Source organism: Uranotaenia lowii, chromosome 2 (genome assembly GCF_029784155.1).
Source record: "Uranotaenia lowii strain MFRU-FL chromosome 2, ASM2978415v1, whole genome shotgun sequence".
Classification (NCBI taxonomy): domain Eukaryota; kingdom Metazoa; phylum Arthropoda; class Insecta; order Diptera; family Culicidae; genus Uranotaenia; species Uranotaenia lowii.
Window position 1 is genome coordinate 386,202,607 of NC_073692.1, and position 24,453 is coordinate 386,227,059.

Consider the following 24,453-nt stretch of genomic DNA (forward strand, 5'->3'; position numbering starts at 1 on the left):
GTCGTCGTCGGCCAGATAGAGTTTCCTTTTCGGTTTCAGATTTTTCCCGGAGTGTCACATTCGGAACACCACACTTCACATGCCGACCGAGGCTCTCTATCTGGTCTTCTCAATCTTCAGTCAGTCAGAGATCCTTCTTCGGATCGGAATAATAAGAGACGCGAAAACCCAAGCAAGGGAGCCGGTTCAGATGGAAAACGAAACCCGCGCACGTAAACGGTGTATAATTATAATTTTAATCGTATCACATTGCAATTGGATAAATGCCGATGCCCATGCTACATACTGCGAATATTTGATACCGACCGGTAAATGAACATTCGAAGGAAAAAAAAGGTTCATTCCGACAGGATCGATTGCAGCCTGATGATGTTTTGTGTGAAATTCCCTCATTTAACAGACCAGTTGGTCGTTGGTTTCCATGCAGATTTGTTGATGAAAAAATTATTGAGCACCTTGACTATAAGGAAGTCAATTTGTGTTATGGTTCGGCTAATTAATTAAAAAGTATGTAGTATCAAAAGGTTGAAAAAAGACTCTAGCTAAAATTTAAATGTGAAGCAGAGAAAGTAGTTTCAAGATTTTTCATAAATCATATTTTTGTGAAAAGCATGGAATTTTGTAACATTTTATTGAATCAAACTTAAGTTTTAACAACATAGTTCTGAAGCTCAATAAAAAGTATGATATCCCCTTTTTTTAATTATTTTTGCCAAATAACAAGACGTGTAACATTTCTGGCACATTTGTGAAAGCAAAACGAGTTTAATTTATTCCATTATAGATAATTATCGAAATACGGTTTTACATCCTCCAACTTACATCAAACGAAACCAACGTGAAATTTAATCCGATCGGCACAAACCCGGGGCTGCAAATAAATCATTTACAGACGTTTTAATGCCCATTGACCATAGACAACACTCAAATCGCAGGAGGAGAGTCAGCTGGATTAGATCAAATGTTTCCCCCCATCATCGCAGACACAGATCGACTTGAGGCCGGCCATGTGACGACGATCACAGATTTATCGCTTCTTTGCATTTCAGGTTAGATGAGGTATCAATTTTCATTTTCTCCTCGAGGCAAGCTCACAGAGCTCAGTAATGGCTGTCCTCCATCAGCAAAAGCTAAATTTCATCTCTAAATGTGCCTAGAGATGCTGGAAGTTCGAATGATCATGGTGTCCAAATGGCCCTCGGATTTCAACTAGAAATATTTTGATCGAAACCGATGGGTCCCGTTTATTGTCTCTCTGTTGACTGATCTCGAGATACGTAAGTATTTGTTCCCGCGCGATCACTTTGGAGCACTTTGTTTCGAAATTTAATATTTTTAACGATTCCCCTCGCTTTTTCCGCGCGTGTTTTTTCGTTCCCCAAAAGCCAACGCTAATCTAATTATGACAAACTACGCTTCATTAGCAGCTTAAAAGATGATAAATACCTAGCCCCGGTTGGTCCGCGTTTGTGAATCGGTCACATTTTGTCGAGCAATACTCTCGGAATGAAAAGGGCGACACGAGAGAAAATCTTTGAAATTCGACCGCGTGCCAAAGGACCGCGCAAGTGAGGCGTGCGCGAGGCTGATTAAATTGAAAACATCATCAACATTTTGATCATAGGCATGTATGTACATAAGTATGTCCATCTCTAGCAAACGCGAAATCTAAGCTGTGTAACTTAGCTGTTGACATTTTGAAACTATTTTAAATGAAAAGAAACTTGTGATTATGAGTCAACGACTATAGTTATCCGAAAATTTTAAAATCTGAAATTAGACACATTCGATCATTCAATAATTTTGAATTCTTTTTCCATAACAAAATCCCAAAAACTTTTAAAAATTAAAAATTTTTAAGACATTGGTATTGTTTGATATTTGAAATACTGCAAAAGTTGGAAATGATCGAAAAAAATGAAAACGAAAATTACAAACATGATAAAAGTGTCAAAGAGCCAAAAAAGAAAAATGATAAAAATGATTTATAAAGCCGAAAAGGGCGATAAAATAAAAATTATCGAATGGAACAATAATAAATATGATAAACATGAAAAAAAGGACCAAAATAATCAAACCAATTATAGACAGACAAAAAACACCAAAATGTCAAAAAACTACCATAATGACAAAAATAACCAATATGATAAAAATACAAGAAATAACTAAAGCGAGAATAATGTAAGAAATAAAAAATTAAAAATAATAAAGATTACAAAAGACTAGTGATATTAGATTAAGTCGATTTGAGGTCATTTTTGAATTTCTCAAACCCTGGGGTCTTAAAAGCTTTGCATTGGTTCAAAACTCATCCATGATTTTTAGCAAAATTGTTAAGTAAATGTACATCAGTAAATTTGAACTTAAATGTGTTCATGGAAAATTGAATATTTTGTTCTGAAAAATATACATAATTTTGGTTTGTTCTGTGGAACCGAGCCTGGCTTTAAGTTTTGTACAAATTTATAAATTCTATAAAGTAAATTTTCCGCTGAACAACTTTGTCCACGACCGTAACTTCGTATCTTATAAGACAAACAAGTTATAAGCTGTTGATTAGGGGTATGTCTTAGCGAGGTATTACATGACTACTTTTCAAAGAATATATCGATAGGCACAAGCTATGATGTCTGTTGAATTGATTAATTTTCAATGCCGAAAAAGTTGTTCAGCAACAAATTTATAAACTGGCACAAGAACTAGAGGGAAGATGTGAATTTTTTGAACAAAACTTTGAATTTTCCTATAAATACAATAAAATTTCAAAATTACTCATGTAAACATTTCTTCAAAAATCTTCAAAAAATCATGGATAAGTTTTTAGCCAAAACGAAGCTTCTAAGACCCCAAGGTTTGAGAAATTTAAAAATGACCCCAAATCTACTCAGTCTTTTGTGATATAGCTCAGTTGGCAGCAGGCGTGCAATTTCTCTAACGAGAATCACCGACGTGCTCGGTTGTCGATTCTCGGTAGAGATTCTCTGAAACGCAAAGATTTTTGGCAGAACCTCCGTAGAGTTCAACACGACTGAGCAAACACACACTCGAAAAAATGTTTTCACCATGCAGAGCGACAGCTTCTGTGCTGATGTCCGCGAGTTCGAGCCCAAAAGTTAAATCGAACACAGTTGTAACGGTTAAGTTTGTTTAGTGATTGTCTGCCAAATGCATCGTTGATTAAACGAAGAAACTATCCTTAACAATTCAACTTAAATGTCCTTTTTTTGTGTTTAGTGTTAGAAAATCTGGAATTTCAAATTTGTATCGAAACTCCACCACAACATATCCGGACAATACGCTTATACTCAAGCAATTCAGAATCAACTATTTTGATCCCTGATGAAGGTGTTAACCAACACCGAAATGTGGGATCAAAAATAAAAGTTTTTTGGATTTAATAAAATGGGACTGATTTGCCGTTAAATAAAATGTCCATCTGAATTTCAGCTGATGATTAAACACAATAAATTTATATTTCATAAATTAACCCCTTTGAAGAAAGTAAAAAAGATAATAACAAATAAATAAAATTTTTGAAATTCCATATTTTTGATTTTCACCGGTTTGGGTTGCTAAACTAACTCTGATTGCATTTAAAAAAATAATGTTGAATCAAAAATCTAAATAATGCAACTGCGATCTCTTTCGTATTTGAAACCTAAATTCGTATATTGACATTTAAATCTTGAATACGAATTTTATCCAATCTGAATACGAATTTTAAATTTAATTCCGAGTCTGAATTCTTCATTTCGAACCTACATTAAAAATCTGAATCTAAATTCCAGATAAGAGTTGCTATGAATTCAAAACCAAAAAGTGAAATTTGATCAGAACCTACAACCAGAATCTGTTAGTTGATTCTGATTTTATGGGTTTGAATAAAGTTTTTAAAATTATTATCGTAATTGAATTTGTAACTTTGAACGAAATTTCCAAATCATGAAATTGTTTCAGATTTTTAAAATCTGGACTCATTAAACTTTTTATGGTTCAATTCTGTATATGAATTAATGATAAAAGTTTCCAAAAAGTCCAAATTTTTTAAATAATTTGAATTTTAAGTATTTTCTCTTTAGATTCCGATATAATAAGATTTGAATATGAAAAATCTATCTTATTTTAGTTTGAAATGCAAAACCATGATTCAAATCAGGATTCTAACCAATGATGATCCGATTTCAATCAACGTAACGCTGACTTTATTTTGGATGATGAAAATGAAGCTATTTTACTCCCAGTTATAGGAGGGAACGAAACTTTACAATTAATTTTAGACAACGCTTCTATTTTAGGCTTAAACCAAGTAAATCATGTAAGGAATAGTAACAATACGTATCTTGATCTTTTATTTACAAACTGTACAGAAGACTTTTGTGTAAATGAATCGGCAGATCCACTATGGAAAAATGAAGTATTTCACAAAGCGATCGAATATTCGCTCTTTATTCATAACTGTGACAAACCTCGCGACTGGAAGTACGAGGAAATGCCAGAATATCAAAATTAAAACTACGAACTTTTAAAACAAGAACTGAATAATATAGAGTGGTCAAGCATATTGAAGAATGAAGGAAATGTCGATACAGCAGTAGAAACTTTTTATAACATAATGATTAATCTGATATCTAGTTACGTACCTTCAAAAATAAAAAGACGTTCTCACAACTCCGAACATCCTGTCTGGTATAACAAAGATTTGAAAAACTTACAAAATAGGAAGCAAAAGGCTAATAAAGCCTACCTATCGCTTCTGTTGGCTTCAAGTTCAACAAACCATCAACATTAATATAAATTTATGCAATCAGCTCAACTCATGTATTAAAAATTCCTTTGAAAAATACAATCAGAAAATTGAAAATGACATTAGGAAAAACCCAAAAACATTCTTTGGCTATGCTAAAATGCGGATAAAAAATTCAAACTTTCAGACTTTTTTGACACTAGACGGAAACATTGGCAATAATCCGTTGGAAATTTGTAACTTATTTGCATCCTTTTTCCAAGAAGTTTACACATCTTTCTCTGAGAATAACCGTGATAGAGAATACTTTTCATACATTCCAGAGTTAGCGTGTGACATTCAAGTCAATGGAATTGATTACAATAATGTTGACGAAGGACTTAAAAAACTTGATGCTCCTAAAGGAGCCGGGCCGGATGGACTCCCCCCATGTTTCCTTAAAAACTTAGCCGTTGAGTTAACCGACCCTCTTCTGCTTCTTTTTAACATGTCGTTAAGTAATAAAAAAGTGCCAAAATTTTGAAAAAATCATTTTTGATCCCAATTTTCAGGTCCGGAAAAAAATCAGATGTACGAAATTACCGAGGAATAGCCATTCTATCTTGCATTCCTGAACTTCCTGAATCAATCATAAATGACAAAATCTATCAACAAGTAAAAAATATTGTAACCAGCAAACAACATGGATTCTTCAAAGGGCGCTCTACTGCTTCAAATCTTCTCGAAATCGATACATACGTAATCAATTCCATGTGCCAAGGCTTTCACGTTGAGGCTCCTTATACTGATTTCAGCAAAGCTTTTGACCGCATCGATATACCCCTTTTGATTCTAAAACTAAAAAAAAAATTGGCTTTCATCTAAATCTTCTTTCATAACATCAGTATTGACCTTGCATAATCCAGGCGTATTGTTCCAAATTTTCTTCAAATCCGGCCGATATCCAGGCTAATTTAGGCTTTTTTCCGTTAAAATAAAGAAGAAAAACACTCGAAAAATTGATTTTTTATCGAAAAAAATCAGCCCATTCAGAATCATAGCTTAGGCACTAATAAACTGATATAACCCTGCATCACATTTCCATCAACCAAAGGTTCGTGTCTTAACTGCTTAGTAAGTGAAAAATTACTCCAATAAGAATAAGTTGCTATGGTGTTCAATTTGTGTTATGTTTTCCTGCCAGTGAAAAATGTCCCGATGGTTGAAATGTACTAGATTCACTGAGCTTTGAAATATGGGAACAATATTTGAAACGTGCCTAGATGTGAAAATTAATTCTTCATATTTAAAAAAAAAACTATTCCAATTAAAAAGATAGTGAAATTTAATAACTAATATCATCATATAATTGAAATTAAAGTTTAACAGTTTTTAAGAATAAGTTTTAGCAAATGAATAAAAGTTATAGATTTAAAGACTTTCAAAGCGAAATTGTTCTTTATCTTATTGAGGAAAAAGTTCTTTGAAAAAGGATCTCCTGCTGAACGATTTAGTCTAGGCATTTTTTTAAAGAATATACTTTTTAGACCATCTGAAATTTCTTCAAATTTCCCCTTTGGATAAAATTTTCAATAGCGGTTATACACTCTTCTTCAATAAGAATGGATTTGATCCGATACATTGAAACTAAAATTTCAACTAACTGAGTAACATAACTGTTCGTAAAAAATATTTCGAATTGTCAATTGAAAATTGAATGATTTACGAAAAAGTCGAAATTTTGCTATTGGTATCATTAAATGATCGGGAAAAGAAGCTTAGGGAATGCACTATGGAGTTTGAGGCGGCAAAAAGTCAAAAACTGAACTTTATTGGATCGCTTTTTTATTTTTACTAGTTGATAACTTAATATTTAACTAAGATATTCCCAGTTTTTCAACTTATTATCTCGAATACTGAACGCACCACAGACATCAGACTTTGAAAAATTGAAAAATTTATATGACGAAGAAAAAAATTTAAATCACATATATTTCTATGAAAAACATTTTTTTCTTAAATTTAAAGTACACCATATGAAAGCTTATATTAAAAGCTATCATTTAAGCCATTCAGAATTTTTACACACTAAATTGATCTATGATAAAAATGAGTATATAATTATTTTTTTCAAAAGTCAAAAACTTTCAAGCCTTGCCAAAAAAAACCCGCGTTTCCCAATACTCTTTTCACTACCAACATCTAGTTTAAGGTCCTAAAAATACAATGAAAGAGATACCAGGCACCTTAAAGTACCGTTTTTTGAGTTATAGTCAAATAAAGCTGAAAATAATATACAAATGGGTAATTTTTAGCCATTAATGAGTATAATTTCGACAAAGTTGATGATGGTTTGTCAAAAAAAAATGTTCCTCATGATTGATCAATCATTTCACACATTTTTTTCTTGAGTTTCATGAATTTTATTGATGATATTTATTTAATGATCAATAAGTCCAAAACCCGGTTTTCAAAAGAAATAAAAAGTAGGGTCAAAAATAACATCACGGATCCTACTTTAAAAGTTTTTTATAAAAAATTTTTGAATGAATTTAGTTTAGGTAAGTTAAAATAGTAATTTTCATACAGAATTTTCAAAAATTACAAAATATTCCAAAACACTTAGTCATACTTTTTGCCGCCTCATTATATGGAACTGCCCCATAGTGGAATGATGAGCTTGTTGACGCCAGGAGCTCTGGGCGATGAAAATTTTTCTCCTATGCAGAGGGAGTTATATCAGCTTATCAGTGGCTTAGGCTTCCGAAAATTCGTTCTTGTTAATTTTGACAAACTTCGTTTGAATAATTTCAAATTTTGAATCATTTTAAATTTTTCAAATCTAATGTTTTGTATTCGTCTCGGTACATCTATGTACCGGAAGATTATCACATTTTCAAAGGTGACGGAAGGTATTAGAGATATGAGATATCAAAGAAAGAACATGAGCCGTAAAATCATGTATTTTTCGAAAAAGATACAATGGCTTCAACGGGTTCAAGTCCTGTCGGTGATATTTATGGCTTAGAATCTTTCTTTCTTTGATATCTCATGTTTCTCTAATACTTTCCATCATCTTTGAAAATGTTTCAGTTTGTGCTAGTTAGTTGGAAAAATATGCGCAAAATGTAGGCAATCTTTCAAGCTTAGTCTGACTTTTTGGAGTCTAATTTTGGGAATTTTATAGTTGGGACTAAATTAGGTACTCTAAACAATTTTTTTTTGAAAATTTGAAAAATTTGGGATCTGGGATTAGATTTAGAGGTTTTGGACTAAGTTCAGAATCGAGATTGTTACTATTGACTAATTTTAGTTGTCTATCAAAATTTGATTAAGAATTTAAAATTAATGTTTAGCGAAAAATATTTCGCTTGGCATTTTTGGACTCTAATGCGGGGTGGGATGAGGGGGGGGGGGTTTAATTGGTTTGATTCCTGAGTTAGCGCAACGCGTTTTAATTTTGTAAGGAAATTAGAATGGAAGAAGACATTTTTACCAATTAAATAAATCACCCAGGAAATTCAAATAAGCTTGAACAGAAGTTTGTCTTTAATTACTGGTTTTGCCAATTCTTCAGCTTAATTTCTTTGTCTTTATTGGAGAGACTTTCAGCTTATGCTTAATTTCCTGCTGACATGAGAAGAAGCTAAGTATTTCTGATAAAATTTAGAAGTTAGTTTTACTTAGAATCCTTATAAAATAGAAAATCTGGATCTTTATTTTTCTAACATCAACATGGCCAAAACCTGTAAGAATCCTGGAAGATGAAAAACCTTGCGTCATTCATTTTTTTTCAACGTTGTATCTGTTACATATTGAATGCATTTCAGATACAACTACGGCCAGGCCAACCATGTGATGAAAACCGTGTATGGACAACTTCAGATTTTTTTGACATATTTGTATTGTTATTGGCCCTTATTCTGCGCCGCGCGTGACGTGATGATTGTCACCTCACCTCGGAGTCACCGTGAGATTTGTCACCTTATTCCCGGAGTCGATCCGAGTAAAGTGACAGAGGTTCATTCTAGGTGAGCGACCGAATGAACTCATGTGTCAAATTTGCTCGGTTTGTTTTTATTTCGTTCGCGATTCCAAATGTTAAAATTAAATTTAAAATCTAAATGTACAAACTTCGGTACGCAAACGGTCACTAACGGATTGCAAGGTTTGAGCAAGCAGCTGGAATAACTTTTGGAGCTGCGAATAAAGCGGACCGGACAGAATTTGGTCTTATATGTTTGGTTCCTGGAGCGGCTTGGAAAAAAACATCCAGCAAAATAGCGGAAATCGACGGCTGCTGCCCCAATAAACTAGTCCTTTGCATACAGCTGTAATTTGTTCGAAAACAACATTACCGGGTGAAAGTGAAAAATCCCCCCGCGACGGGAATTGGATAAGATGAAGTGAAGTGCAAAAAATGTGTTTTTTTAATCTCGTTGCATGTAAATGAAGTTGTGTAAAATGAAATTATAACCTTTTTCAATTTTATATGTTTGAATTTATTTCCAACGTCTACCTAGTAAACTTTTTTTGCTGCACAAATGATTGAAAAAATCAAAAATTGAAGTGATTTTTGTTTTGATTGATTCTTAAACTATCATACTTTAGTGTAATCAAACGTTTAGAGCCTAATTATTCCGTTTTGCATACATTTTCCTTTAAATTTTTATCCCGTCACCACCTGAAAAGGTACCGACAATTGTCACCTAAAATTGTCACCCGAATGCGACGATTCTCACCCACGGTGACTACGAGAATAGGGTAAGAACTCACAACGTTCATCCTAAGTGACAATCCTCACCTAAACCGACTACTGGAATAGAGTGACTTGGGTGACTCGACTATCATCACGTCACACGCGGCGCAGAATAAGGGCCATTAATTGAATTTGTCCACCGCATCTTTTTTTTTTCTTTTTTATAGGTTTTTAACCCATTGCAGCATTGGTGATAAAAAAAAAGAATTTTATATTTGTTCAGCCTGAGTTGGCATTATAAAATGCGTTAAGGTGTTATGGAGATTTTCCGTTTAATACTTTTTATAGCAATAAATGTATAATACACCATTCTTTAAATAGTTTATAAAGTTTTTGAGAAATAATCGTTGTTTGTGTTTTACATGTTTTTGAGCCATTTTTGGAGTTTAAATTTTTGGGATCATTTAATATTTTTATTTAATTTTAGACAGTTTTTCTAGTTCAAGTGCTTTTCGAAAAATTTCTACGATAATTCTTGAGTTTAGAAGTCACGTACTCGCTTCCGCGATTAGTTTGGACCTAGTTCTCAAATCTTCGTTTCATTTTACTAACTAAACATGAACATTCGACGTTTCCATGCTCTCATGTTATGCCTCAAAATACGATCATTGACCGCTCGCTCATCCATCCATCCAACAGCAAAACGCCGACAGATGACAGGTGCAGCCTCTGGTTATACACTATACAGAGAAGGAAAACGTTGCCTAACGTAAATATCATCAAGGAGGGTAGCGGACAATCGAATATGTATATAAATTTCTGAACATACTTATTTTAAATTGTTAGTTTTTAAATTTTACAACTACCTTATAATCGAAAATATTTCCATTTTACCTTAACTCAGTGTAACAGATAAAATTGTAAAATTAATTAACAGCATTACAAAGTCAACTGTCATCGGAGAGCTTCGAGAATACTTCAATGTTTGGAAGACAAAGTCGTGTTGAAATCGAATCCGTTGTGCCGACAGATGCAAGCAGTCGAGATTTGTCATTTTCCAACCCCTGAGCCATGCAGTCAACGGCAGAAAGGAGTGGAACATAAGCTTGGTTGTTTCGTATTGATTCCAATCCGTTTTGGCCATGTCACATTAATTTATTGCCGCTTGGATTGTAGATACGTTCTTAATTAAAGTTTCAAATATCCAGTTCAGCTTTAAAGGAATCGTCTGCTTGAAGAGGTATAAAACAATTTTTTTTAAATATTTTTTTTAATAACAACCATTTGAGTGTACTTGCCTCGGTAATGTTGGCCTTTTTGCACCTGAGTAGGTAGGTACAGTGTAACGAAATCTTCCGAAGGAAACAAACAAATTTGCAACCTATTTATAAAGGCGGCAACATTCTGGGGTGGTATCAATTTCTGCTTGTTTAGTGAAAACGGTTTTATTTCGAAACCATCACCAGAAACAACAAGTCGCTGTCGTGGGTTCACAGAAACGAAACGAACAAATTATTTTCGTTCTTTTTCACAGTATAATTAGGGATTTAGAAAGAAAAATTAAAATTATAGGACATGAAATGCAGTAAGAATAAATCTACTTCATTAATCAACGAGAGCTCAGTGATGGTTTTTTAGTACATTTGAGGGAAGAAAAAAACACAGGGAGCCAGTTCTTTCTCTCGAAAACAGCTCAGCTTACTTAATTAAAACCAGACAGTCACTCGAACCGAGGATATCGGACCGAACCCTGAAACCGGGCCTCTTTCCTTGCTTCTCAACCCTACCTCCCGACCCGCACCCCTTCTTCGAATGCGGCCATCTGAAAACAGGCAATACGTAATTCCGAAATTGAGAATAACAGCGAAATCCGATATCCGTGAAACGGAATACTTTTCCTCAATGCTAAGCAACATCGCATCCATGGCATCCAAACAGGATCCTCCTCTCGCTTCCTTCTCGCACCTTCAGCCTCGTCTTCATTGCCTGGGACTTCTTCCGAGTATTCCTGAAATGCGTATCCGTATACAATTTTAAAACTGCTGCTGCTGATGGCATCATCGGAGCTGCTTGACTTGTAAAATGTGCTGTGTAGGTACTAGGCGATACTAGCTCGGGATTTCTAGTTAGTGGGTACCTACCTATCTAGTATGAGACGAAAGAAGATGAGCAACAGCATCGACAGCGGGCAGGAACCATCATATCAACATCATCCGACAAGCTCTGGCAGCCGGGTGGGTTTCATGTGTCCTCTTGTAGGTTCCTAAGAGAGGAGGACCTACCCAGAAAAAGGCATCGTGCTTCTCAATCGTAGCAGAAGAGCTCTGGGTTCGGTGGCGTATGAACGACACCTGATTCAGGAGAAGGTCAGACAAAACCTTATCCCGTTCAACACAAAAATTTGTTAAATAAACAATCAATACTTATCTATATAACACACAACTTATTACTGGACAAGATACTTCATGTTGTTTCAAACGGAATGAGGAATAAAAATTATATATAAAACTAGCTGACCCGGTGAGCTTTGCTACACCTTCCAAAATTTAATTAAATTTGTTAAAATAATTGAAATTCAGTTTTATTTCTAGAAAACGTTTCGAAACAAATTTCAACATAACTTAGAAGCAAATGCTTTAAAGCAGCAACTAAAGTTTATAACGGCAGCACCAAGATGTTTTAATAGTATTTTCATAGAATTTATATCTAAGTTTGTTTTTCAAGATCTGTAACTTTTGCTCTGTTTTTATAAGCTTTAAAGAATTTATAATGATTCCAATTTTTTAATGATATGGACTTTCCCTTTTGCAATGCAAGAAGTGCTCAACAACTACTATAAAATCGTTTTTAGTATCTAAATGACGTAACATTTTCCTTTATTTGTCTGAAAAGTTTCAAAATTATACCAGTTATAATACGAATAAAGACTTGTCTCCTTCTTTACGACTCCACCCAGAAATAAAGAAGGGTCTCAAATTTTTCGTACCCAAGCAACCTTCCGCTTGCTTGATAAGTTTTCGATTCATGCCAACAAACTTGTATGGAAGCCCTGATTGGTTGAAAAGTTTTCAAGCTATACAACGCAATTTATATGGAACTCCCTTTGACGCTCCTTGCTTCACACTGCAAAGCAGAAAGGTTTGTAACAATCATGTTGATAATTTTTTCGCCATGTACTAAACTTGTAGACATGACACATAACAACTTGAAGTGATGCCAAACAGCACTTGTCATGGTACGAAATCTGGCGACTTTTTATACTGCAATTACTATTACATGCAATTTTTAGTGCTGAATGTCTATTTAAGACTTTTCTAGATTTCAAATTACTGACCTTATCTGTTCATTAAAAATCGATCGAAAAGCAGATTTTCAAAAATTTAATGGATCCAAAAAAATTCATGCTTCGAAGGTGGTATAAATATTTTCTAAAAAATTGCATGTAAACATCACACAAAACCTTATTTGACCTTATTATGATTTTTGCGCCGAGAAGGGTAAGAGTTATCAAAGTTTCTTTTGCTTCTATTTTTTTCATTTCAATCTTCAATTTTAATTCAGATACACTGGGGCAAGTGGAAACGGATTTTACCATAGTTGAATTTTTATAAATCTAAGAAAAATATGTAATTCTTAAAAACTAATTAATTTTCGTTTGTTGCATAACTAATGCAGTTATCAATAAACTCTTGTTAAAAGTTAAATATTCAAAAATGTTGCCAAAGAGATGTTTCTAAGTTAACATTTGCCCCGTTTATTGAGGCAAGGGAAAATACAATACTCATTTCCATAAACATTAATTTTGACTATCCACTTCAGGTTCAACACACGGCATACCACTTTCTGATCTTTCGCACATAAAGCTGAATCATTTTGGAGAGAAAATTCTTAAGAGGTAGATGTTTCATGGCTCAAAACCGCATTTGAACATGTTCCACCATGTGAAATGATAGGAGTTAATATCGTTTTCAGCACTTTCAGGTCATATTAAAAATTTATAAATAAAATCTGCTGCATTGTCAATCACAAAAAAACTTTTATACAAAAAAGTTAATCAAAATTCTCTTCTATGTAGTCAAAATATTGTTAGTGGTTTGTAATTGAAATTATTTAGTCTGATTGTTTATTGGCCCAAACAAATCATAGATGTATGTTTGTATGTATGTATGAAAACCCCCAGTGGCTGATAGGTCTTTCGACCCGAGGCGGTACGGGAAGTCTCGATCGCATATTCAAATATTGTTCATGCTTAACTCATAAACAATATTTGCAGCACAACCAAGGGGTCCGTTACCACTGGTTTGGGACAGGTTTGACTCATCTCACTCCCTTCCAACTGTTCGAAACAAGGGAAGAATTCTGAAAAGGTTCTAAAGTAACCTACTCATTATTCTAAATTTGTCGAAATACTCCGGCTGGCTTGAACCCACAATCCATTGTATATCAGTCTTCCGATCGTTTGATGTCCTGTCCAATCCCCCCACTAAACCCCATAATAGAGTTAAGCTATTTTGAACATATGAAAAAAAATAATAACACTTTTTACATCTTACCTCTTTTTCATTTGAAAAGGATACTTGTCTATTTATACCACCAAATTTACCGGAAACATTTAAAAGGCAGGAATGTATTGGCCCAAACAAATCATAGATGAAGAAATAATACTTTTTGTAAATGTTTAACTGAATATTCCTCCAGAAAATGCATATCCTCACTTTTTAGTATGAAATGTGGTTTATTATTTTGTCAACTTTCACTTCTGCTAGCAAAAATTCAAACGTTCTGTGCATTCGGCCTTTAAATACATAAAACCTATAAAATCTTTTTTAACGGACAGGATCTTGTTCAGTTTATGTGTCTGGTCATTTTCATTGGATTATGTTATCGATACGAATTAAAACTAACCTTAGGCGTTACCATTATTTCATATGCATGAGTTCTAAATTCATATTTTTCAGAAAACAATTTTTTTATTCACACGAAATCAAGAAAGTTTTTATTTTTAAAACCGTTTATATGGTTTTGATTCAATCGGCAAAATATTAACCCAGGTCACATCTAGGCGTCACTTATTCATATGTGCTGCACAAATGATCTAGGAATCATAGAGAAAAAAATCATATCAACACTGAACCTCGAAAATACCCAAACTTGAGAACTTTCCCCGCCAACCCGAATGAAACTCCCTCCCTACAGGTTTGGCTATTGGTGGCATAGCTCAAAGTTAAGCTCTTAAAGGAGAACTCATCCCCCAAAATCTGATACCACAATAAAATGGAAATCAAAATAAAAAAATATCGGCCAGGTACAGGAATCACACCCATACCTGCAATAGCTTTGCGATTACCATCTCAGAATGCTAACCGCTCGACCACCGAAGAGTTGTTGAGAGTGGCAGCTACATCATCGTATATGTGAGACTTTCTGCGAATGAAGCGGGAATAAAAGTTATCCCCCAAAAAAAACAGTTCTTCGCTTTGAACTTACCCCCCAAACCTAAATCTGCCACGATGGAGGTAACAGAATCAGATGCGCTTACAACAAAAACCCCCCAAAAAAACAGTTCTTCGCTTGAAGTACAAGTTTGGCTTATTGGCAAGCTGTGATTTTTTCACAAACTTAAGTTGTCAATCTTAAACTTAGGTTTGGCGGGTGGCAGTTCTCAAGTTTGGGTATTTTCGATTTTCAGTGAAGGCTTCATAGCGCCACCACGTGGAATGAAATTATGGTTGGTTGAGAAATGCGCGCCCAAATGTTCCCACAAATCAGTATGCTATGCCATGGTTACTATCCTCTCACGACGTAGGCTCGCGACGCCCAAAGGAAAGAAAATCTTGAAAAAAAATGGATGCCATGACTTTAATTTGATTTCAATTATTACAAATTTAATAGTTACGGACAATTGATGTGACTTTGTGTTGTTTTTATTCGATATAAACCACAATTTGAAACAAATTCTGCTAGCTATGGCGGACCAGTGGCTCTGGTGGTGGTGGTTCAAATGTGGTTTAAATGCAACTTTAAACAATCGTTGGATATGAGCTGGTTTGATCAAGAGGCTGAGGATTTTACTTTTAACCTAGAGAGCAGTGGTTCAAATATCGGGGCGATCAATAATAAAGTAAACCTTAAAATCAATGAAATAGGCCGTGATTAACTGGCAATCCAAAGTCTGTCATCTGATTGCCAGAGCAATCTGTCAACTGTTTTTTTTTTGGTGCGTGGAGAGATTTTAGATATTCCCTGAAAGGCTGTATAGCATTCTCTTGAGGCACCGGAACGAACTTCAAAGTTCGTTTAAGATTTAAAATTTTGAGCTGATTAGAATTCTCTAAAAACTAAGACGGAAGCTGATTAAGCTTCTATGAACCCGTTTAAGGAGAATTCTGATTACTTGGGTAGTGACTACAAATCACAAAGATACGCAAAACCTTGCAACAAAAACAAGATCACGCAAGCTGTCTACGACATTTTTAACAAAGTTTGGTTGCGTGGTAATGGATGACGAAACCTACGCCAAGGCAGATTTTAGACAGCTTCAAAGCAACCAGAAGGGACAAGGTTGCAGACATTTTCAAGCATATGAATCTATCAAAGTATGCCAAGAAATATGTAACCGGTGCGTGGTTTAGAAGCCCAAGGTCATTGGGAATCATCGCGGTCGTTTTGTAAATGTGCGAAGGTAGTGCTGGCTCATCGGCACAACAAACATGAAATGGCCCAGTAGACGAACGAGCGCGGTGGCGAACAACAGATGGCGCTGCTCTCAACAGGCGAAAAGGCCGCCATAGGCGGGCTTCACAAGTGGCGCAATGGGGCGTAATCCCAGGATGGGACCGTATCCCGGTTCCGGGGGCAATGCCCTTTACTTAGAGCGATCACTTTACAAGAAACATTGAAACACTACACACCATACCAGTTGCGTTACTAAAGTGTGATAGTGAACCACAGAGTCTGATAAATCCGTGTTAAAAGGATTATCATACGACCAGGTGAGAAGTGACCGCCGCCCCGGAACCCGTACCGTTGGAAGATACCCTAATGCCCTTGCTTTCTACCCCATTGCGCCAACAGGACCCCTTTTTCTTTGTCTCGTATGAAGTTTGCTGTTCGGAGGAAGAGAAGCACGTGCAGTTGAGGCCGATAATTGCCGAAAAAGCACCGTTATTGCTGCTCACCGAAGCGACCGCCTGTTTTAAGTGTTCGAAAACGACGATCCGTTCAACTGCTTGGACGCCGGCATCAGGAACTGGGAGTCAGGGCAGTGCTGAAGTCCCCCGGAGCAGAAGCTGACCGTCAAGAGCCGAGCAGCCCGTCGCTCAGCAGGAAGTCTTGGAGTTCGTGAGACCAACAGTAACGAGGTAGGTGTTAAAAAGCCCATTATAAAGATAGATTCGAAAGTGGGAGTGGGCACAGTAGTTTGTCGACCAATAAAGTGTGGAAAGTTCGTCTCTTCAAGACTCAGTGTTTCCTTTCGCTAGCTATTTCGCGGATATTGCCGACCCTGAGGCATTTTGAGGGGGGGTTCTCGGTGATGCTGGGCAGCCTAACTCACCCACTGGTTATAAATTATTGTGAATAAGGTGACTGTACAAAATCTGATGACAGGCGTCAAACGAAAGGCTCGCCAATTTGGATTAGGTCGACCAGAATCTTTACTAGGGTATTTTTACGTTTTTTTAATACACATTGAACTTCAAAAAGAAAGAAAACGGATTGGTTTAAATAAATAAAATGAAAATTTTTAAAGCCTGATATTATTTTCTGGACAACCTAATCATTCTTGTTTATCAAAATCATACTTTCTATTTTCTACCTCCTTAATCCAACTGAAAGATAGATAAATTTACTACAAAAAAAGTATTAGGTTCGAGAAAGAATTTTTTTTTTTTCAGAAAACTGTCTAAACATTTTTATCCAATGAGCTAGCTTACAAATCTTGTAAAATGCTTGATTTAAGAATAAGACGACATTTATAAACTGCAAATGCTACCATCTGCATTGGGGAGACGAATACCATTATTTAACTATTCTATTTTTATATCAGTAGGTAGTTAACCAAGTGTAGCCTCCCAGCAAACATTTCTGTAGGTATATTTCTCGACAAACTTTGTTATACGATTCATGAACATTATAGTAATCGTATAACAAACATTATAGAATCATCGCATAGAACTTGAAAATAATATTTACCTACCTAAGTGGAGGCAATATACATACATTTTTTTAGCTTTTGGCTTAAGCGATAAGAATTCTACATATTGAACGACATTCAACACCTTATTCATACATCCTGAAAGTATTCTAGAGAGCGCAAGTTTTGCTCTCAATGCATGCAAACCGGCGTTGCCAACGACAATATTTGCTGTTTCTCTCATTGAACATTTTTTTCCAAAAGAACCATCTGATTTTAGCAATCTGGGTGCACTGCTTATTGCAGATAGTAGAACAAGGCTGTTTTCTCATTTGAATCCTGCACGAGAGAACAAATTTGTAAACATGGCGGACTTTTCATCATATCCGATTTATACCGGCTTTAAGTAACCATTTTAGCGATCGTTTTCCTATTTGGTAGGAATTGCGATTCGCATTAACATTGTTAATGATTTGAGCTATCATTTCTAATGTAATTTTATGTTTGCTGGGCTATTATAAACGTTCTCAATTAACTAATTCTTGTACTATTGAATTACCTGCCTTTAAATATAATAACATTATAATTTTTAAATCACTTTCAAATTTACTTTTATGTCGCCCTGTCAGGTTTATGTTAGTTTTTGAGTTAGTTTCCGAACCGTCATTTTTCATATACACGAGAAAGCACATCATCGCCGTGACCCAATATGTCCTGGGGTACGGAAAAACGGTGTTTGAACTCTGCAATATGGGTTTGATTTTATCAGTTTTGAAATAAATTAAATCGAGATACGAATATGTTTATAAATTGTTCCAACGAAGCGATTGCTGGATTTCAAGACGAAGATGAAGTGTTTCAAGGAACATCTTCCGATGTGACATCCGTATACAGGTTCGGTATTATTTCTGAGCCACCGTTTGATTATAGAAAATAGAACCCTGACCACACTTTCTGGACACTCGATTTAGATTTTTGACTGCTCGAAAAATTAACGAGCAATGTCGATACCAGAGGCGCTTCGATCGATGTTGTATCCCGGCTGGAAAATAAAACCAGACATTTGATAAATATCGATCAGCTCAAACAACTCGAACGGACTGAACAGGTTGGAGACCATGGTATTTGGTCAAATGTTTATGCTCGAATTGCTGCCGCGCAATGTCGGCGGCAGGAGGCTTTTAGCCAAAATTTCAAAGAAATTTTGTTCTAAGTGTCATGTAATTTTGATCAGTGGTATGGGAGGGATTTTACCTTTATTATAAGTTGCGCAACAGTTGAAAAAATGTAGTTGTTGGCTGTAAAACGAAAAACGTCATAGCAAGCATGATGTCGTTTATTCAACTTGGTCATGACATTGTAAGCTTATGTCGCTATCCAAAAATCAGTATCGCATGACAAAGACATGCTAAGCAGTATCAAAGTCGGCTAATATTGGCTGTCTGTCTCTGATAATTTGCAGCTCTGAGTATGGCAGATTCCGATTCAGACTCTTATTTTTAAAGTGACTAAACAGTCTAAAAATTACGGAAAAGCGTCGGACGAGGGGAGTCCAAGATTCGTTGGCAACGAACGCGTTTTATTTTTACTCCGTCGAAGAAAAATTTTATTTTTTAGTAGGATAGGTGTACCCTCCTCCGTCGTATCCCTCTGATTCGTCGCAATTCAAGAATGCATGTTTTAGAGCCGAAAAATCACTTTCCACTTTAATTGGCTACTTCACATGATAAATTTAAGCTTGTGAATTTATTTTCTATCACAAATTTGTCACTTTTAAAACTATTTCTTAATTTATTTAAAATTGAAATCGCGAAGTGAATTGAATTATTGATGCACTCCGCCATATTGTAAAACGAACTTAGTGATTCCCCCAACGTGTTTCTTTATTTAATCGCTTCCTGTCAATTCATATAACGATCAAAATCATAAAATTCGACAGAAAAGTGTTGAAATAAAATTAGAAAAATGATTTCAAACTAAGCTGAACTATATAAATTTGTCAATATTCGATTGAAATCGTCTTATTATTCAGTCTCATTGCGTAGAAAAACATATAGTACTATTAAAAATGTTGATGTTCTTTAAATATTTGCAATTACTTTGTAAATTTGTGCCATGTAATTTGTGAAAAATTTCTGTTTGAATGCTATAAAATCTTCTTTTACGGACAATTCCTGAATCATGGCAGCCCTGTCCGTTGGAGAGTGTGTTGGTACAAAATACATTTGCAGGGTGGATTCAATTTGTAAGGTCTAATATTGTGCTGCCTGCAATTGCCTTAGCCAAACAATGGTACCTAGATACAAAAACGCTACCTTGGAATTTCTTGGCAAGTCCATTTTATTGCGACTTAGATCTCATTCGAACTTTGCAGTTATCCTGCGCGGTTGATCCGTGCGAAGTAAATAATCGCAATTGTATGAACCGCAACCGCAAAATTTCAAATCTATCCCTCATGAGGGAGGAACAGTTTGAGACAATTTCGGTAGAATTGAATAGAAGGTATAATACTTTGCTGCCTGCAGATGCATTAGCCAAGCAATGGTAGACCTGTTTAGAATAAAGCTATCCTAGTTTCATAGCTTATTGCGACTGGTTACTCGAGAGAACTCCTGCTGTTATCCTGCGCGGGTGATCCCTTCGATGTAGGCTGATGCCAATTGCATGAACCGCAACCGCAAAATTTTAAATGTATTTCTGAAGAGGGTGGAATAAATTGAGACAATTCCGGTCTCCTTGTACGACGGAATTAGGAACCTGGTACGACAATGGAGGAACTTGAATGAGAAAAATAAATCATAAGTTGACTCAAAAGTACGTAATGGATTGATCTATTTCCTACACAGTTTCATAAAACAGTATTCGAAATAAAGTTTAATGAATAAATATCAGTTTCAAATCAACATGCAAGGCAATTCTATTGAATTAATGAAAAAAGCTTCCTTAAGCCGTTGTCTTAGGTACACTTACCCTATTATAGTGGTGAAATTGAAAATTTGAAAAAAAAAAATGGAAAAATCGTACTTCCAAACGTGCCAATCGTCAGAATTAATTGTCAGGAAAGTAACAGTCTCCCTCGGCGAAGTAAAGACTTTGAACTTCGTTTTCCTTAGGCGCTGTGTAAAGCGGGGATTCGTCAAGAGCTGACTGGAAAGTTGAATCGATCAACGACTATCAGGGCCCAAGGATTATTTGGTGAATTCATTTCATACGAATTATTATACGTAAAGTTAAAAGAATGAATGTTTTCTAAAAATTTTTGATAACATTCTCCAAATTTTCAATACATTTGAGTATCTCAGATTTTCAAGAATAGTTAACTGAAAAAAAGTTGTACGTTCCAGCATTATCATTATCATTTATGCTTATCACGTCTTTGTGACCCACGTGCGCGTGAGTGAAAACTTTTCGGAGTGCTGCGATTTGAAAAAAAATCTGCGGTAGTAGGGCAAACGCACTTAATGCATTGATGAGTAAGGTTAAAAAAGGGAAGTGAGCTTTCAAAGAAATTTTTGGTTCCGTTATTCGTAACTACAAAAGTTTGTCCAATAAATTCTTTCATATTTACCAAGAAATTTTTGGAAAGGGTAAAATTCCAAAGTTTGCATGGGTGTTACGATAACGTTCTTTCCTTTTTATTTTATCTTTCCAAGAGCTAGCAATGGCGCAATATCCATGGTCGATGACCAGGGATGGGGAGCAAAATGTAAAACCAACCATTTTCCAATACCGAAATACCGGTTTTTAAGGATAGAAAACCCCTTATTTCCGCTAAATGTTTCTTCATCCTGGAAACGAGTCAACAGCGAAAAAAATATTTCCCTCATTTAATATATAAAAAAAAATTATTATTTCTTAAAAATCACATTGTCTATCTTAATACATGATTGGATATTCAAATTTGTTAAAAATGATTGAGATTCATTGTTCAACCAAAGCAGGACTGCTCATAAATCGATTGTACAACTAGCCAGGGCAAGGGGGATTAGGCATTGTGATTGATGTTATTATTGTAAAATTCACAGAAAAGGTACACCATGTATTTCAAAACAAGTAACGGTGTCTTTTTAAGAACAATTTCAAAAGAAAATAAAATAGCATCTCTAAAATTTTTCCACATTATAGAGGATACTCCCCTATTCAACGCACTTTTCAGGAATAAAATCGCTCGGGGAGTCTGGAACAACTTTTTTTAAGGTTTGCGCACAAGAAAACACAAGAAAAATTATCAAGTTTTTTTCCTAATAACTTCAAACTGTACATTTGTTAGCTTAGATGTGTTAAGATTCTTTCAAAAATAAATAATAAATTCAAAAACTTATTGAAATGATTTAATTGTAACTTTCTTCAAACTACATTATGTCTTCGATAGCAATTATCATTGAGAATGCACTTTTATCACTGACCATACCGGCTGGACACTCGATTTCGTTTTCTGGATATTTTTTCCAACCGTACGCAATATCGATTCCAGAGTGCGCATCGATCGATTTGAAGAAATGCTATCGAAGTTAGGAAATGCCACCCAACTTAAAAAAACAACAGTCTATTTCTACGACAAAATCGGGCTAAACAGGTACATTTTTCCTACAGGGCATTTTTTGTCAAATATTTCAGGTTCGCCACCTGCCGTCGGTATTGCGAATCTACAAAATCTGACAAACAAATCTAGACAGAAAATGTTTGATTTTTTGTTCTAAGTGTCATGTCAGTGTGATCAGTGCTTTTATTACCGTGCTGATATTAATTTTCTACAGTGTTGCCAGTGTTTTAAGGCTAATTCCAGATAATTTTTTATTGGTTATTTGCAAATTTTCTTCGAAATTTAACATTTATGACAAAATATTAGTAAAAAGTAATTTGTGTCGACGAATTTGTTATTATTTCTTTTTGAAAGAATTTTAACACATCTAAGCTCAAATTTGAAGTTCTAATTAATAGCAAAGACTTGAAAAATTTTGCTCGTGAAATTTGTTCGCAAATCTTCAACAATTTTTTCCCTTAAAAGTTCGTTGGATAGGGGAGAGTCTTTTCTATAAAGTGACAAATTTTCAGAGATGTCATTAGTGTTAAGCAAAAAATATTTTTCACCAAATTATTAGCAACAATAACTCAGTATTAGTATTTGAATCATATATTTTAATTTGTGCTCATAGTTAAGAGATAGTATCCGTCGTTATTTTTAAGTTTTTTTTAATGTAAAAAATCCCTGAAAAATTATTTTATTATTTAAAAAAAAAAATGTATTGCGACTAGTTTTTTTTTAAGTTCTTTCTCTATCCATATGTCCGATCTGAATTAGAAGAACTAGAAAAACTACAAACTAGAAAATTTATTAATTCATTTGAAACCGACATTTTTTTAGAATTAAATTTTATTTCACAATGTTATTTTTAGATTTGACCAAAAAGTTCTGTGATAGTTTCTGCAGAATGATTGTCATGAATTAAGATGGGAATTTGATATATATTGGTGTGTAGGTATATTGGTATATATTGATCCAATTGGGTAATTTTGACATATTATAAAAAAATGTTAGTTTCAAATGATATTTACAACATTTTCATGAAGCAGTGAGAAAAATACGAGCGGGATAGTGTGATAAAAATGATTATTTGAAAATATGTCTAATATTTGTGAAATCTGTATCTTTTCCATTTCATTTTGCATCTTTTCTCATACATGACGCAACGAAGTAGTTATTATGATAATGATGATGGATTTTCGACAAATAAAAGCTCTAAACACACATTGGCATCTTTCTCAAAAGAAAATTGTGCTGCGATAAAGAATCTGATCAATTCACGCCTATATTTCGATGATACGAAATATTTTCATAAATCTATTTTTTTCTGAAAAATACCGGTTTCAATGGTTTTCAAATTTTGCAATTTTTTTATTTTAATATTAGCAACGGTTTTAGACTCGATTTTTTTTTCTTTTATTCTATTTTATATGGACATAAAAAATCGATTTTAAACCAAAAAAACCAAGAGGTTATCAATAAAAATCTTGTGTTATCTCGAAAAACAGTTTTTTTTGTCAGTAATTGCCTTCAAAATTTCGAAAACAACATAAGGGTGGAAGCCGTTTTTTGAAAACCGACCTCCCAGAAAGTCGATTTTTGGGAAAAAAAATGCTTTGAGATAACACAAGATCTTAACGTTTCATGCCTTGCTAAGTTTTTTGGCATCAAAATAAAATTTCGATTTTTCAGATTTCCTTTGGCCCCCTCTAACGTGATTTTTGAAATCCATTTTTGACAAAAAAAAATGTTTAGGATGTAACACCAGATTTTGACGTTTGGTGTGATTTGAGGGTCAAAACCCGAAACTTTGAGCACTTTGAGGCTCCCCTAAATCAGGCCCCCGATTGAGCTAAAATTTTGCACAGTTTTTTGGGCCAGTCTACAAAATGTAAATGTTCAGTTTACGAAATTCGACATGTCTTATTTGGCTGCCAACCTAATGTACGGAATCATGTGGTTTGCAATTTTCTTAAATTTAAAAAACTCGTACCTTGTTTTAAAAATAATCAGATATTAGCCTCCCTAAGATAAAAAAAGACATTCGGACTTAAGGTGTTAATTGATCAACTTCATGTTAAGATCAATGTTTTATGAAACTTGCCGCCGTTTCGAGGAGGACTTGTTCGTTGAGTGATTAATTTTTGTGAGGGACCTGTGTCAAATTGTTTTTGACAAACGAATTTTTAAAATTTAATATTCAAGCATGGAATTCAGATGTTTCTTGGAAATATTTTCATGCAGTAAGTAGCGTCTTCATCGAAACTAGGAGCGATCCGGTTACGAAACCGATACTTTGAAAAATAAAACGCTTATCAGTAGGTAACTGGAGAAAAATGCTTCGAATTCAGTTTGAGACGAAACCCGGCTGA

General features: G+C 34.7%; 1 protein-coding gene across 3 annotated transcripts in view; it reads right to left on the reverse strand.

Moving 5' to 3' along the window:
* Positions 1-24,453, reverse strand: part of LOC129743894 (sine oculis-binding protein homolog B) — a 131,125-nt gene that overhangs the window by 66,799 nt on the left and 39,873 nt on the right. The gene's annotated exons all lie outside the window — the stretch shown is intronic.